Raw genomic sequence first — 13552 nt, 5'->3', positions numbered from 1 at the left:
CAGGCAGCCACAGGGTTGCTCCAGTCCTCACTGGCTAGTTGCTATTCACCAGCAAGAGATTTCCAAAGCATAATTATACTCCAGACATGCTCCTTTCTAACCCTAACTCCCCACGTTGGCACCTATAGCAGACAGGTTGATGTAGAAGCCAACTCCATATGCAATACAAGAGTTGGGGAACTGTCCACAGCAGGCAAGTCTCCAAATGGAGAGATCTGCTGTTTTCTGGCCCTTTGGTCCTGCAAGAGAGGGGCAGAAGAGCTGGAGGTGGCCAGAGAATAGTTATCTATTTGAAACTCTATGGGGGGAATTTCGGTAGGCAGAATCTAGTTATAAAAATGGCAGTTGGCCAGGACACAAGGCTAATGACCAACTCATAAGAAGTATCGTGGAATCTTTAATGACCACAAGTGGTCAATTCCTTGGCGTTATGGCACATCTTAAAGATGACATCTTCAGCAGTGCTGCATCCCCTACCATGGTGAGGCACAGGTTCAGCACACACTCAGAGGGAAGGTCTGCAGGCCATCTACTGACTTGCTAAAACCACTACTAACAGCATCCTGGGTTTTCCTTACATATTTCCCACCCAACACTGCTTAGCTTGTGAGAGTCGATGGGATCACAGCTAAAGGTGAAAAGCCTGGCGAGAGCAATGTGAGTAGTCATTTATTTTCAGAATCTTTTGTTTTCATGCTCTTCTAATGACAACTTAGTATACCCATCATCTTACTTTAGTTTTTTAAAGAGAGTATTCATGACAGCATAAAAGAGTAGCTATTGCTAATTGACCAAGCTAAGTTTACACATTTGTAGCCGAGAGCCCTTCCTATATATCCAGGATGTTTCTCTCTTTTATCCATAAACTTCTTTGACCTCTAGGCAGGCTCCTAGGGTGAAATCCTGACCCTACTGAAGTCAATGGGAGTTCTGTCATTGACTTCAGTGGGGCCAAGATTTCAACCCTAATGTTAATGCCTTATGGCATCACACCTGCTGCAAAATTTGAAGCTATGGGGTCAAATGTTAAAGCCCTTACTCAGGTAAAACTTTATTCTCTTTAATGGGAGTTTTGCCTGAGTAAGCACTGACTAAGAACTTAGTGAGGACTTCAGGATTCAGTCTATGGTGCTCTTCAAGAAATGTGGCCCTGATTAAGTAAAGCACTTAAGCACATGCTTCAGTTCATTCTTAAATAGAAAAACACATAAGGACGTGCTTACTTGTAAGCACATGCTTTAGTTCCAGTTGACTTTAAGCATATATTTATGTGCTGTCCTGAATACGGATGCTTTCCTGAAAGAGGGCCTTATGCTGTGGATCTAACAACAACAGAGGAAGAGTCTGCAAATTATCCCTCTGTCAATTAACGGTAATAAAAGTATTTTTAATTTACAGCCTGTAGTGGTTTACGTAGTGAAAGCACTATAAAAATATAAACTAACTGTGCTTAACTGGTGTCTTCTGGACCCTGCGAGAATAGTACTGTGGCCATTAAGTTCTCCCTGTCATCATAGTTGTACTTTGATGAAGCAGAAGTCCCAGGAAGTAGCCAATGGGAATAGACTATGTAGAAGAGACTGCATCAAATGACAGAATACAGAAAAATAAATTGCATCAACCATTCCAATAATGGACTCCATGTGACGAAGGAATGGTCCTATAGAGTTCAGAGAGAGAGAGAGAGAGAGGATGGTGAACTTTATATCAGCCTCATATCCCACATTGATTTACAGCATTCATTTTTTCAGAGTGGTGGGAAATTCAAGTTTGTGTGTAATATTTCTTCAGTGGGAAGTCAAAGCAATTTAGTCATAGCAAAAGGTAAGGGCTGGGGCGTCAAAGTAGTCTCCCTCTTTTGTGATGTCCCATCACCTCCTAACTTTTCACTCACACTGGCAAAATACTTTAGAAAAGTTAAATTGTTCCAGTGAAAGAGCACCTGTAATTGGAGATTGGATGCCATTCAGAAAGTTGTTATATCTCTGGATTTAATAAATCTGCTACCTCTGAGACCAGATTTTCTGGAGTCAAAGACAAGTGGTAATAATGAAGACCTCAGTAGAAGGATATGATCTTATCATTGAACTTATTAAAGAAAATAATATATTTGAAACTAGCATGGAGACAGCTGAAAATAAACTAGATTAATAACTAAACTTTGAATATACAGAGCTGCAAAAAAAAAAGGAGAGTTTTCATATATTGTGGAATTTCCCAGAGAACAAGAAAGGAAGACGATGGAGGTATTTCTGTATTGTCTGAGCTGGCTCATTCTGCTGGATCTTGATCTCTCATTACTAAGACATCGTGACAGGAAAGTTTACAATATTTACTGATCTGTGTCATGTGACAAATATTAACCACAGTGTATGGAACTCATATGCTAGAAGGTGATGAGGCAAAAAGAGAAAGCCAGCTTCCTTGCTATTTGGTTTGTTCTCTGTGACACAGTCACCTGTATATTCCTACCTAAGATGATTCCCTAATAAAAAGGAAATGTATGACTGAAATTACGGTACCATTTAAATTTTTAGATTAATTAGTTCATAGTGCAGGATTTAAGAGACTAATTATTCATACTGCCTTACACTTATATAGAGTCTTTCATCTGCAGCACTCAAGTGCTTTGCAGAACTTCACAATATACAGGCACCACTTCACCTATTGCTCAAATGTTGCACAATTTGAGACAGGAAGTGAGAAATACTGCATCCACTTGAAACTGCAGAGGGAAACAAGACAGATGTAATTACCCAAAATGCAATCTGGTCAGAATACAAGTGGTTAACATTTCAGCTTCATATCTCATCTGTAAGACAGCACCTCCAGTAGGAAAGTGCTCCCTAATACCATGATGAGGAATAGGTTCAATACTGACAGGTTTCAGAGTAGCAGCCGTGTTAGTCTGTATTCGCAAAAAGAAAAGGAGTACTTGTGGCACCTTTGTTAGTCTCTAAGGTGCCACAAGTACTCCTTTTCTTTTCAGGTTCAATACTCACTTGCTTGTTGGGTCAAACAAGAACATAGCCCATGTAAAGGCAGCCTGGGGAGTGGAAACCACCTGGCAGTACTAAGAATCAAATACCATAGAGACTGACATGCTAGCCTTGTGAGCTAGCATTACTATCCCTACTGTGATTATAGTGACAGTCGTAATTTCTTTGCAAGCAGATGCTAACCTTTCTATCCTTTTTGTACTTAATTCCATTTAGTTTCTTATTTTTATAGTGTCAAGGCTGTCCACCACCAAACTGCTACTAAGAGCCTGCTACATGTTCTACAACTAATAAAATATGCTGAACAAACAAGATTGATGCCTCCCCAAAATATATTCTTGATTATAATGGTTTGCTACCTTCCCTCCCCAGCCAGCATACACTATTATTCTTCCATCATGTAGAGTCAGGATCTAAGAAGCATTCCTGGAATTCATTGTGTTACACTGGACTGTCAGCAGGCTTGCTTACACTGCCATGTGTAAGACATGCTGCAGGCTCTCGTTACCTCTCAATAAAGCTTTGCTATGGTCTGGCTGTCAGTGTTACTTTGGCATTTTTTAGTGTAGTGACAGGTTTTCTAAGCTTAGCAGCCCACACCATGCTATTCTTCAGTAGCACCAGCATACAGTAGGCAGTGGTCCTCTAACTTGAGTTTGACTCAGAAAACAGAAAAGGCTGCAAAGCCTGTAAGAGAGGGATGCAGACATAAAGAAGCTGTGCCCATCAACTTTCTTCAATGTGATTTGTCTTTTTGGATAAAAATTTACATCTTTGAGAATGAGCTTAATTCCAGACTAGCAGCCTGAACCCCATTTAGTTAAGAAATAAGAACATTGTGCCTCCCCTCTCCCCCCCCCCCAAGGAAACTCAAAACATTTTATCTTCAAGTTTTTAGAACTTATTTTTTCACCATACTCTAAATACCACTGTTGGGAATAAAATCCTATTTTAATTATTTTAACACTTATTGACAGATTATATTTTACTAATAATGCTTTAAGGTGTATTAAAGTTTGATATCTGCTCCTGTTCAAACAAAGCGCTCTGGCACTCTGTCTCTCTCTCTTTCTCACACACACACGCACACATACACATACAAACACACGCAACCAATTTTGCAGGTACAAAAAGTTGCAAGCATTAAAACAGAGGCCAGGTTGATTTCTTTGTATGTTTTGGATTATTCTTCATGCTTAATTTTCAATCAAATGATGTAAGCTTGATTTCAATGAAATAATGACAATTTACACCAGTAAAGAATCTGTTCTGACGTGTTAAGGAGTGGGTCTCCATGAGGAATATGGAGACACATTTCCTTGTCTGCTAATCTAGCAGTCAGTTCCTCACACTTCATTTCTTGCCAGAAACAGGGAAGAGGTTCCCTCTACAGCAACAAATATCTACCCAATTGTACCCCGGGTCTGGAGAAATACCCATTGCATGTGAATAAATTCAATGCAAACACTTCAGCATTTTTAAAAAATGAGATTCATTCTGGAACGCAAGCAGAAAACCCCGGAGTTTGTTCAAATGTCCGAAGTGGAGTATTGCCTTCACTATACAGTATTATGTTAAGCTGCATTAGTTATGCTGCTTCCTGCAATAAGACAGGATTTGAGTTGAATGAATGATAACCAAATCATTTGGAAGATTTAGTGAGTGGTATAGTTGGACAAATTCAGAGATGATCTGTCATAGGAATACCAACTAGCTGTACCTACACCATATACAAACGTGTAGTGTGATAACACAGCTGGGACTGAGACGGCAGATGAACATGAAATTAATATTTAATTAAATAAAAAGCCCCATTTAGTTACTGCGGATTAGGAGTAGGCTCTGGCGCAGTATAGTTCTCTCCTAATAGTACCATGAAAAAAAACAAAGGAATTACAGTAGAAAACCTAAAAGACTATTTATAACAAAAAGCAGGCCTACTTTCTCTAGATAGTATTTCTCACACTAGTGTCCAAAAACGTTCTACTATTCCATTGCATCTAGGTAGCCAACACGGGGCTGCGCATTCCTGGTAGGATGAAAGTGCAGTAGGAGCCCAATACAATAGTATTCTTTCAAGTACGTTAGGCAGTTGAAACATGACATAAAATAGACTAGAGCTTTTTTTTACACAGGATTTTTCATACTTATGGCATTGCAAAGTCATTTGTTCAATACTTGTAGTAGCAGTAGTAACCATGTAGACAATAGCTCACACATAGCTTAGGCAATTAGAAGCAGGGGTTTTTTTTATTGAAAGAGAGAATAAATTAATATTGGCCACTGTAAGGATAAGTCATCATGTTGTTTGAGTGAGAGTGACCATGATAAGAAGAAGATTACATGGGAGTGGCAATGTGTTAAGCCTCTGAGCATGCCCAATGTGCACTAGGTATTTACAGAAACCTGAGCAAAATCAGTCTGAATTGTGTGTTCTTTCTTGACAAACCTGACTCTTCAATGCTTACTAAATATAATAGACACTCAGTTATTTCTTCCTGAAAAGTAAAATCTGATCTTTAAGATGCGCTCAGACAGCCCTAATGGGCAAACAGGGATCTCAGTTTAATATCTCATTTGATCCCACTTCTTACAAATGAAAACCTTCCCCCTGACATTTGTATCATAGTGGATTCTCCATAACGGATACAAGCACATGTCATGGGGTGACATTTCAATGGCTCACTTTCTGGCCTACAGAGGAGAGTGCTACTAATATTGAGGTGGCTAACGTAGCCCAAGGTAACCATAACAGAGATTCAGTTTGAAATCAACCTCTCACTATGTTTAATGAGATTCCTGGGATTCCAGGTTCCTGAAGCAAAGAATCAGTTCATATATTCTATGGATAAAACTTCTTTGGGATACAAGGATTACTTTGTAAGTCTCTTCAAAAGTAATTAGAAACTCCACATTGGGAGGAACCAAGATTTTTGGCAAACTAGTTCATCTCTGCATAAAAATTGGTATAAGTGATATCTTCCTAAAAGGAGAGCCCACTCCTGTTCCCATTTATTTCAGCGTGTACAGATTAGGCCCAAAATTTGTAAAATGCTTACGAGAGTAGTAGTAATATTATTGGGCCAAATCCCACTGCCTTTATTCAGTCAAAACTCCTACTGAACTCAAAGGGAGTCTAGCTTGAGTAATAATATCATCATACTGTAAAAATTATGGATATAAATCAAGTTAAAACATTCTGTTGCAGTTCACTTTAATCAATCAAAAGGAGAAAACATAAATAAACATGAATTATAGACAATGAACAATGCCATCTAGGAGCTAGAGGCATAATAAGAATGCCCTGCAAAAACTGATAATTTAACAGTAATTTGTCTGAAAATTCCTCCTGCTTGTTTAGAACTTTACCTGTTTTCTTTGTCAATTTTAGGAGCTGAATAAAAGCATTGGTAAGGCAGACACATCAGGATAGTCTTTTAAAAAAAAGCCATACTCAAATGGGAGAATTAGCATCAGTGATTAGTGACTACTACTGAAGAAATTAGAAATAATTCCATCCTTTCATTACACAGCTTGTCATTTGGTATCTGAAGCAATGTGGGGTAAAACTAATCTTGATGACTGAGTCATTGCCAAACCTAATAATTTGCTGCATAAACTTTAAACCATATCATTGCTCATGGTGAACACAGGACGCTATATTAATAACTTTCCTATCTCCGGGCCCAACCATGCACTCCTTGACTCAGAAATTGTGACTGCAGGATCAGACCCTGCATTAGCTTCTTCCTTGTTTTCAAAGTGGGTTAATACGAATTTAAATCGTATGAAAAATGATTGATGAAGATTTCCTATTAACAGGCTTATTTTAGATTTCTAATGTGAACCGCAGATTGTTTAAAAACTGCTTTGACTAAGATTCTGGATGTTGCACTTTTATATATTGACTACACACAGTAAAACAGCAAAATTGCACCTTCAGAATGAAAACCCATCAGTTTTTATATGTCAGAAATCAGACTAAGATTGATAGATTTTTCAACGTGTAGAACTATAATTAATCTTATTTTGAATTAACCATCTACACCCTAACACAGCAAAATATCCTCCAAAAGATTATACATAGTATTTTTATTTGTAAAGAATAGATAATCCCACATTTTTTCTTATACCTATTGTTCAAGTCCCTTTTGAAATATTTATGTTAGTTTCTGTAACAAAAATTCCTGTGCAGTTTGTGATTTTCTAAAAGCAAATTGATAATTTTGCATATTTTGAGACTATTCCATTTCTTTTTATTAAAGAATAAGGCCTACTTCTCCTTTGCATCTTTTCCAGTCATCCTCTCAAGGTAGGAGTTCCCAGCTCTCCTCCTTGGCACTGGGCTGTAATTTAGGCTAGCACTAGGCCCTTAACCAGCTTGGTCCATTCCCCCCAACCCTAATTAGTTCTTTGGCTCAGAGGGTTCCGCAAGTACCCTGCTCTTGCTGGTGTGTCTCTTGCTAGAAGAGAGAAGGCAGCATATATGCTGGTTCTTTCCACAAGCTGATCCACAACTGGCTGGGTGAGAGGGCAGCTTTGCCCTGAAAAGCTCCTGGCAGCGGGCCCTAAAGAAACAGCAATAGATTTCACCCCAGAAACAAATTATTCCCAGAACTGCTTCTTCTCTACCAACATCTCCCAGGTCCCTATATATCAGACCTCCAAAATGTTAAAGCCCCACAACACATGATGGGGATGGGCTGACCCCCTAGGCACCACTACTCTTAGGGGGCAGACGACCCTGTCACAGAACAGAAAAAGTAAGGGCCCAATCCTGGAAGGTGCTGAGAGCTTCCTGTATGGTGTTGAGCACCTCACCCAACCAGTCTTAGACAAAATAGATACAATGGGCCCAGTTTTGTTCCCAGTGAAGTCAGTGGGAGTTGAGGTTTATGAGTTACAAAGAGTCACTTTCAGAAATGAGAAAGTGGAATTATTTTACCTTTACACATGTGTCTGATTTAAGCCTAAAGCATGACTGTGCTTCTCAAAAGAAAAAAAATTCAGAACCTCTGTTATGATGGATAAAAGTGTATATGTAGGTTATGTTTTCTAAGGATACTTTACATATTAGTGAAATAAAGAATTCACAAGATTCATAAGTGAAGCAACAACTTTTTTGTGGAACTTTAACATTTCCATCCATTCCATCCTGAGCCTGGGATTTTCCTTGTTCCACCTTGCCCTAAATCAAAAGGCCGTATACTAAGAATTCTGCAGCCATATGAACACAACCTGTGACTCTGTCAGATCTCAGAAACTAAATGGGGCTGGGTTCAGTCAGTACTTGGAGGAGGAACATATCAGGAAACCCAGCATACTACAAGAAAGTGATGCTAGTGATTAGGAAATAGCACTCATCCATCAAGTTGGTATTGAACCATTGCTCCAGCATGGTACTGTGGCTACTGAGCTGCTAGAGATGCCATCTTTTGGACTTTCCAGAGAACCAAAGCTCTGGCCAAATGTGATCATTAAGAGTCCGGTGGTACTTTTCACAAGAGTACTGTTATTAAAGTAGCCCTGGGGTCTTGGCCAAACTCCAGCTTGTGTTTTTATTGCTTCCTGTCTCACTAAAAGTTCCAAATAAAGTTTCAAATGGATACAGTTCTCCTTTCTTCATGACATAATCTGTATAATACTGCTGAGATCTGTAAAACAGTTCATGGATTTCATCCCAAAATTGGTTGTACTCAGCTGGTGGGTACACAATTTATACATACAAAATGGTATAATCAGTTAGTACTGTTGTACATGATATTATGTACAGTGCTTTGGTATCCATATGAGTGAAAAGCACCGTTCTTTAATAGAAGGAAACGAAAGATGTTACGTCATTATGAAAATCATTTGGATGAAAAATGCTAAATTCATTTTCTTAGCACTCTTGATTCCCAAAACCAGCTATTACCTCCTCTCTATACATCTGAATCCACTTCTACTTGATAAATGGTCATAATTCCGGCTTACATCCTCCATTGCGGGAGTAACCCTCTCCTCAGCATATGTCAGTACAATTTAGAAACTCACCAGCAGGAAGAGCCAGGTAACAAGGAGAATCAACTCCTCTGGGCAGAAGTGTGATATCTTTTACAATGAGTTTGCATTCCTTTAGCGTGCAGTGAGTGCATGTGCTACAATTAAGCACACATCAGCCAAAATGACAGATTTATGAAAACCTTTTTGAATTAATATTTTGAAAATTAATTTGACTGCAAGGTTTGGAAGACATACATAAAAAGGGTTTGCAAGACAGACAGGTGGTTTGAGTTTTTGCTGAGTAAGATTAAAAATAAAATTAAACCTAAAGATTCTTACTGCTCCTACTAGTCTCATAGAAACTATAAATAATGAAAGATGGTAGCTACAATTAAGAAGAAACTAATTCTCTGTGGAGAAAGGAGGATTTTTTTATTTATTGAACTTCACCCTAGATTCCACCAGAACAGGTAAAAGAGATTTGATTTCTCTCAAGCATTTCCAGCTGAACTAACCCTCTGTATACATCCAGCCACCTAAGCCAATTGTAAAGTTCGCCCTGCAAATGCAAACAAGTTCTGTATTGATCTGCTGTAGAAAAGATTTGAGCCTGAATCCTAAAACACAATCGGGGGGGAAAAAGCAAGTACGATTAGAAAGGATTTTTTTTTATTTTGTTCTTGGTAGTAATGACTTCTAACACTCAGTCACTTTAAGAAATGTTGCTTGTAGGCTAAGGCTACATCTACACTGTGATCTAAGGGTGTGATTCTCTTTCTCCTGCACACATACAAGTTCCAGCTCTTGTAGCAGATCCCTGTTCAAATCCCTTCTCCTCATCAGGCAGAAGGAGGACTTGAACTGGGAGTCTCCCACATCCCCATTGAGTACACTAACCAGTGGGATGAAGGAAAACCTTCTCCACTCCCTCTCCCTGCACCTGGGCTGTTTTGTGTGGAGTTAGGTGGCTTCTGAGCACACCTACCAGACCGGTGCTGCATGTGACTTAGGCAGCTGAATGCCTGTCTTTCCCCCGCTATGTGGATCGTTCTGGGGCTTAGTGGGGAAACAGGCATCCAGGCTCCTAAAGTGAGGCAGCAGTGCACACACACATGCAGAAACGTAGAGAGTCAGGCAACTTTTACCTCAAAAACATAGGTGCCAAGCAATATTATACACCCGCAGGGTTAGGTGGCAACTGAGCAAGAGCTTTGTGGATTGTGGTGGTGGCTAAAAATAAGACTTAGGCACTCTAGTACCTTTGTGGATCCCATGAAGCAGTTTTGCCATTGACTTCAATAGAGCTCAATCAGGCCCTAAACACCACAGGAACTCTCTTAGATGAGGTCACATTCCTTGGGTCAAATGCAAAAATGTCCTTTGTGAGCACCTGAAGCCTACATGAAGCAGTCAGTATTAGCCTGATTCTCTTCTTATGCCCATTTCAACTCAGGGTAATGCCATTTATTTTAGTGAAGTTACTCCTGATTTACACAGCAGTGTGAAAGGAAAATCAGGCCCAATGTGCTTCCAACAGACTTGAGGGGCACATGGAGGAGATTTCTGCAACGTGTTTTGAGCTGTCAGAACAAGTTATTTATGGGTCTCCCCAGGAGAATAAGAAGTCAGAGAAGCAGGCACACCAATCACAAATGGGGAAGGGGCCAGTAAGTTTCACACACTGCACTGATCCACATAACCCAAAGCCCCACGTACAAGCGAAGACTGCATCCACTATGTCCTCTCATGGCCAACTACGTGTGTGCTGTGGTCCAGAAATGTACACTGGTGGTAAAGACTTCTTCCCTCAGCCCCAATGTATTATAAATTAGAATTGGAAGGATTAGATTATCAGAAAATGTCCATTTCACCATAGGCAGACAAGGTAGGTGAGGTAATATCTTTTATTGGACCAATTTATTTTGGTGAGAGAGACAAGCTTTTAAGCTTAGACAGAGCTCTTCTTCAGGTCGCTATACTCACGCAAACCAATGAAAAAATATTGCCATTGATGATAATTGAAATTTACAGATAGGCAAAGAAAGAAAAATTCTACTGGAGAACTTATTAGGGTTTGATGTAAGGATATTTACTTTGTATATTTTGACATGTGATGACAATTCGTGTTTTAACAGTTAGAAAACTTTCACTTTTTGGATCTCAATTTCTACTATCACTAAATATTGTCTGAGCTATCCCACCCTCTGAATGCCCCCAACCCATAATTTCCCACAACTGTGAATTTTAAATGGATAAAAATAAAAGGCTTACGACCCATAATTTTGCACAACTGTTAAAATTTAAATCAATACATTTTAAAACTACTTTAAAATAAATATTGATGTTATCCACTGAAATTATTAAAGAACACACACACAAATGGATTCTGCCAAGCCTAATTATAGTGGAGTTTAAAGTGAACAAAGCCCATTTACTCAGACTTTTTTCACCTAGGACTGAATTGTGTAAGGTGCTGAATCAGCTGCAATTGATGAGAATGTGCAACACTTCCCATTTAGTAACTGCCTCTAATCAGAGAGTAGATTTCACTTTGGGTGAATCTCACCTCTGTGGAGCACGCTGGCACAAGTAGTAGAGAAGCTTTAAGTCCCATGTGCTGGCCCTTGGCCTGTGGGTGAATTTTACCCAATTATCAGAATTATAGTGTCCACACTACAATTCACCGGAAGAATTCAGAGATTTCCTCCTATTTCACTTTAATAGTTCACTACACCCTCATTCACTATTAATGGATTAACTTAACAATTATAAAAACCCAGCAGTGACTGATCACATCAAATACATTCTTTTCTGACGTCAAGTAAAGAGGCTAAAACAAAAAAGTAAGGAGGACCCCACAGATTTATGAAAAAAGGAGCAACACTTGCCCACAGAAGCATGGTCTTGTTTATTTCCAGTATGTGCTTATTTGCCTTTGAGAGCATGTTTCTTGTTCACAAATGAACTCAGTGCTTCAGTTATCAACAATAGCATACACAAAATACGGACTCCAAATTTTACATGGACCTCTGATATCTCAAAAGAATGAAAACAATATTCTACCCTGGAATCTAGGCAAGTGTAATTTTGCATGGCACAAGATCTACAGTAGGCAAAGCACATGGGAAGTAAATGGTCTTCAGTATAAGAAGCTCAATGCCCCAAATACCTATGATATATGATTAAAAATAAAACACTCTAAATCTAAACTCCTAGAAGTCCACTATAATTGCACCTTTTACATCCTGTGTTGCACTCCAACTGCTGAATTCCTTAGCTCCCAAGAGCAGACTCATAAAGATGCTGTGCTGTTTGATTTGGCACTATTCACAAGCCTTGGCAGATGTTCAAATAGGGGGCACAGAAGAGCAGGAAAAGCCTTAAGAAACTGTCTGAGCCGCTGCTGTTACTGCCTTCATGGAGCAAAAGCTCAATGGTAAGCACAAAGTAGCTGTACCTATTAATGGAGCATGGATTACTCCAATTTAATTTAATGCTGCTTTTTTTATACATCTTGGAAAAATAAACATGAGGGGTTTAGTCAACAGATACTAATTTGCATCTTTCTTAACTTTTATAAACTCTGGAAACTCTTGAATATACAGACAATTGATTTTCTTTCCCTATTGCAGTATCCTGGAATATATTAGTCAGTAATATCTGAACCTTAGGCTTTAAGTGAAAATACAAAACCATTATAGAAGTGACCTGGAAGAATATGGCATGATTGAAAGGCAGCATTTTAAAAAGCTTTTACCAATTACTATGATATTTAATTATTAAAATACAAAATATGTTCATAAATATGTAAGAAGTAGAAAACTGTTTATGTACCAGAGAGTTTAAATGCAGAACAGGAACTTCAACAGGGCCTGACAGCAGACTAACTGATCCTGAAAAGGAGCTCAGCAAACTCCGCTTATACACTGGAACTGCTAAAGAATGCTCCCCTCAGCAGGGAAGGGTTTGAGTCATATCTTGACTGTAGTGATAGCTCAAGTTATAACTCTAGTTTTGCCAGGTGACCATAACAGCATCCCAGTGCAAGAGGCTCATTGTTATCTGGTATTGAGTTCCAGCTGGCCTGACCAGTTGAGTGTACCCCTAACTCACTAAGGTCATAACTTGTATCTAAAAGGCATCATGTAATATCCCTAGAAAGCTAGTAACGTACTGATTATTGTTACTGTGCGGTGCATGTACAGAGGTCAAATTCAAAATTACAAGCATATTGGGAATTATGTTCTGAAAGTGTGTCTGCCAGGGAAGGCTAAAGCTACCCCACCCTAGACAAAGAAATATATGCTTCTCCCACCTTGAAGCTGAAGGTCCTTCCAAAGTACATTAAAAGACAATGGCAGTGCAATGTACACAGAAGGTAAACAGACCCACCAAGGGAAGAAGATTGCAGGAAACAGATCAGTTTGCATTTTAGCAAACACCAGGGGGGGAAGAAGCCAGCATGGAATTTCCTTCACCATCAGACTTTGTCACCTTCCTGACAACTTGAATGAACTTTACTTTGGAGGAAAACCTTCAGAAGAATCCATTTCAAAGGTTCACTGGACTAT

Source organism: Dermochelys coriacea, chromosome 6 (genome assembly GCF_009764565.3).
Source record: "Dermochelys coriacea isolate rDerCor1 chromosome 6, rDerCor1.pri.v4, whole genome shotgun sequence".
In the NCBI taxonomy this organism is placed as follows: Eukaryota; Metazoa; Chordata; order Testudines; family Dermochelyidae; genus Dermochelys; species Dermochelys coriacea.
Note: the sequence above shows the minus strand (reverse complement) of the source record.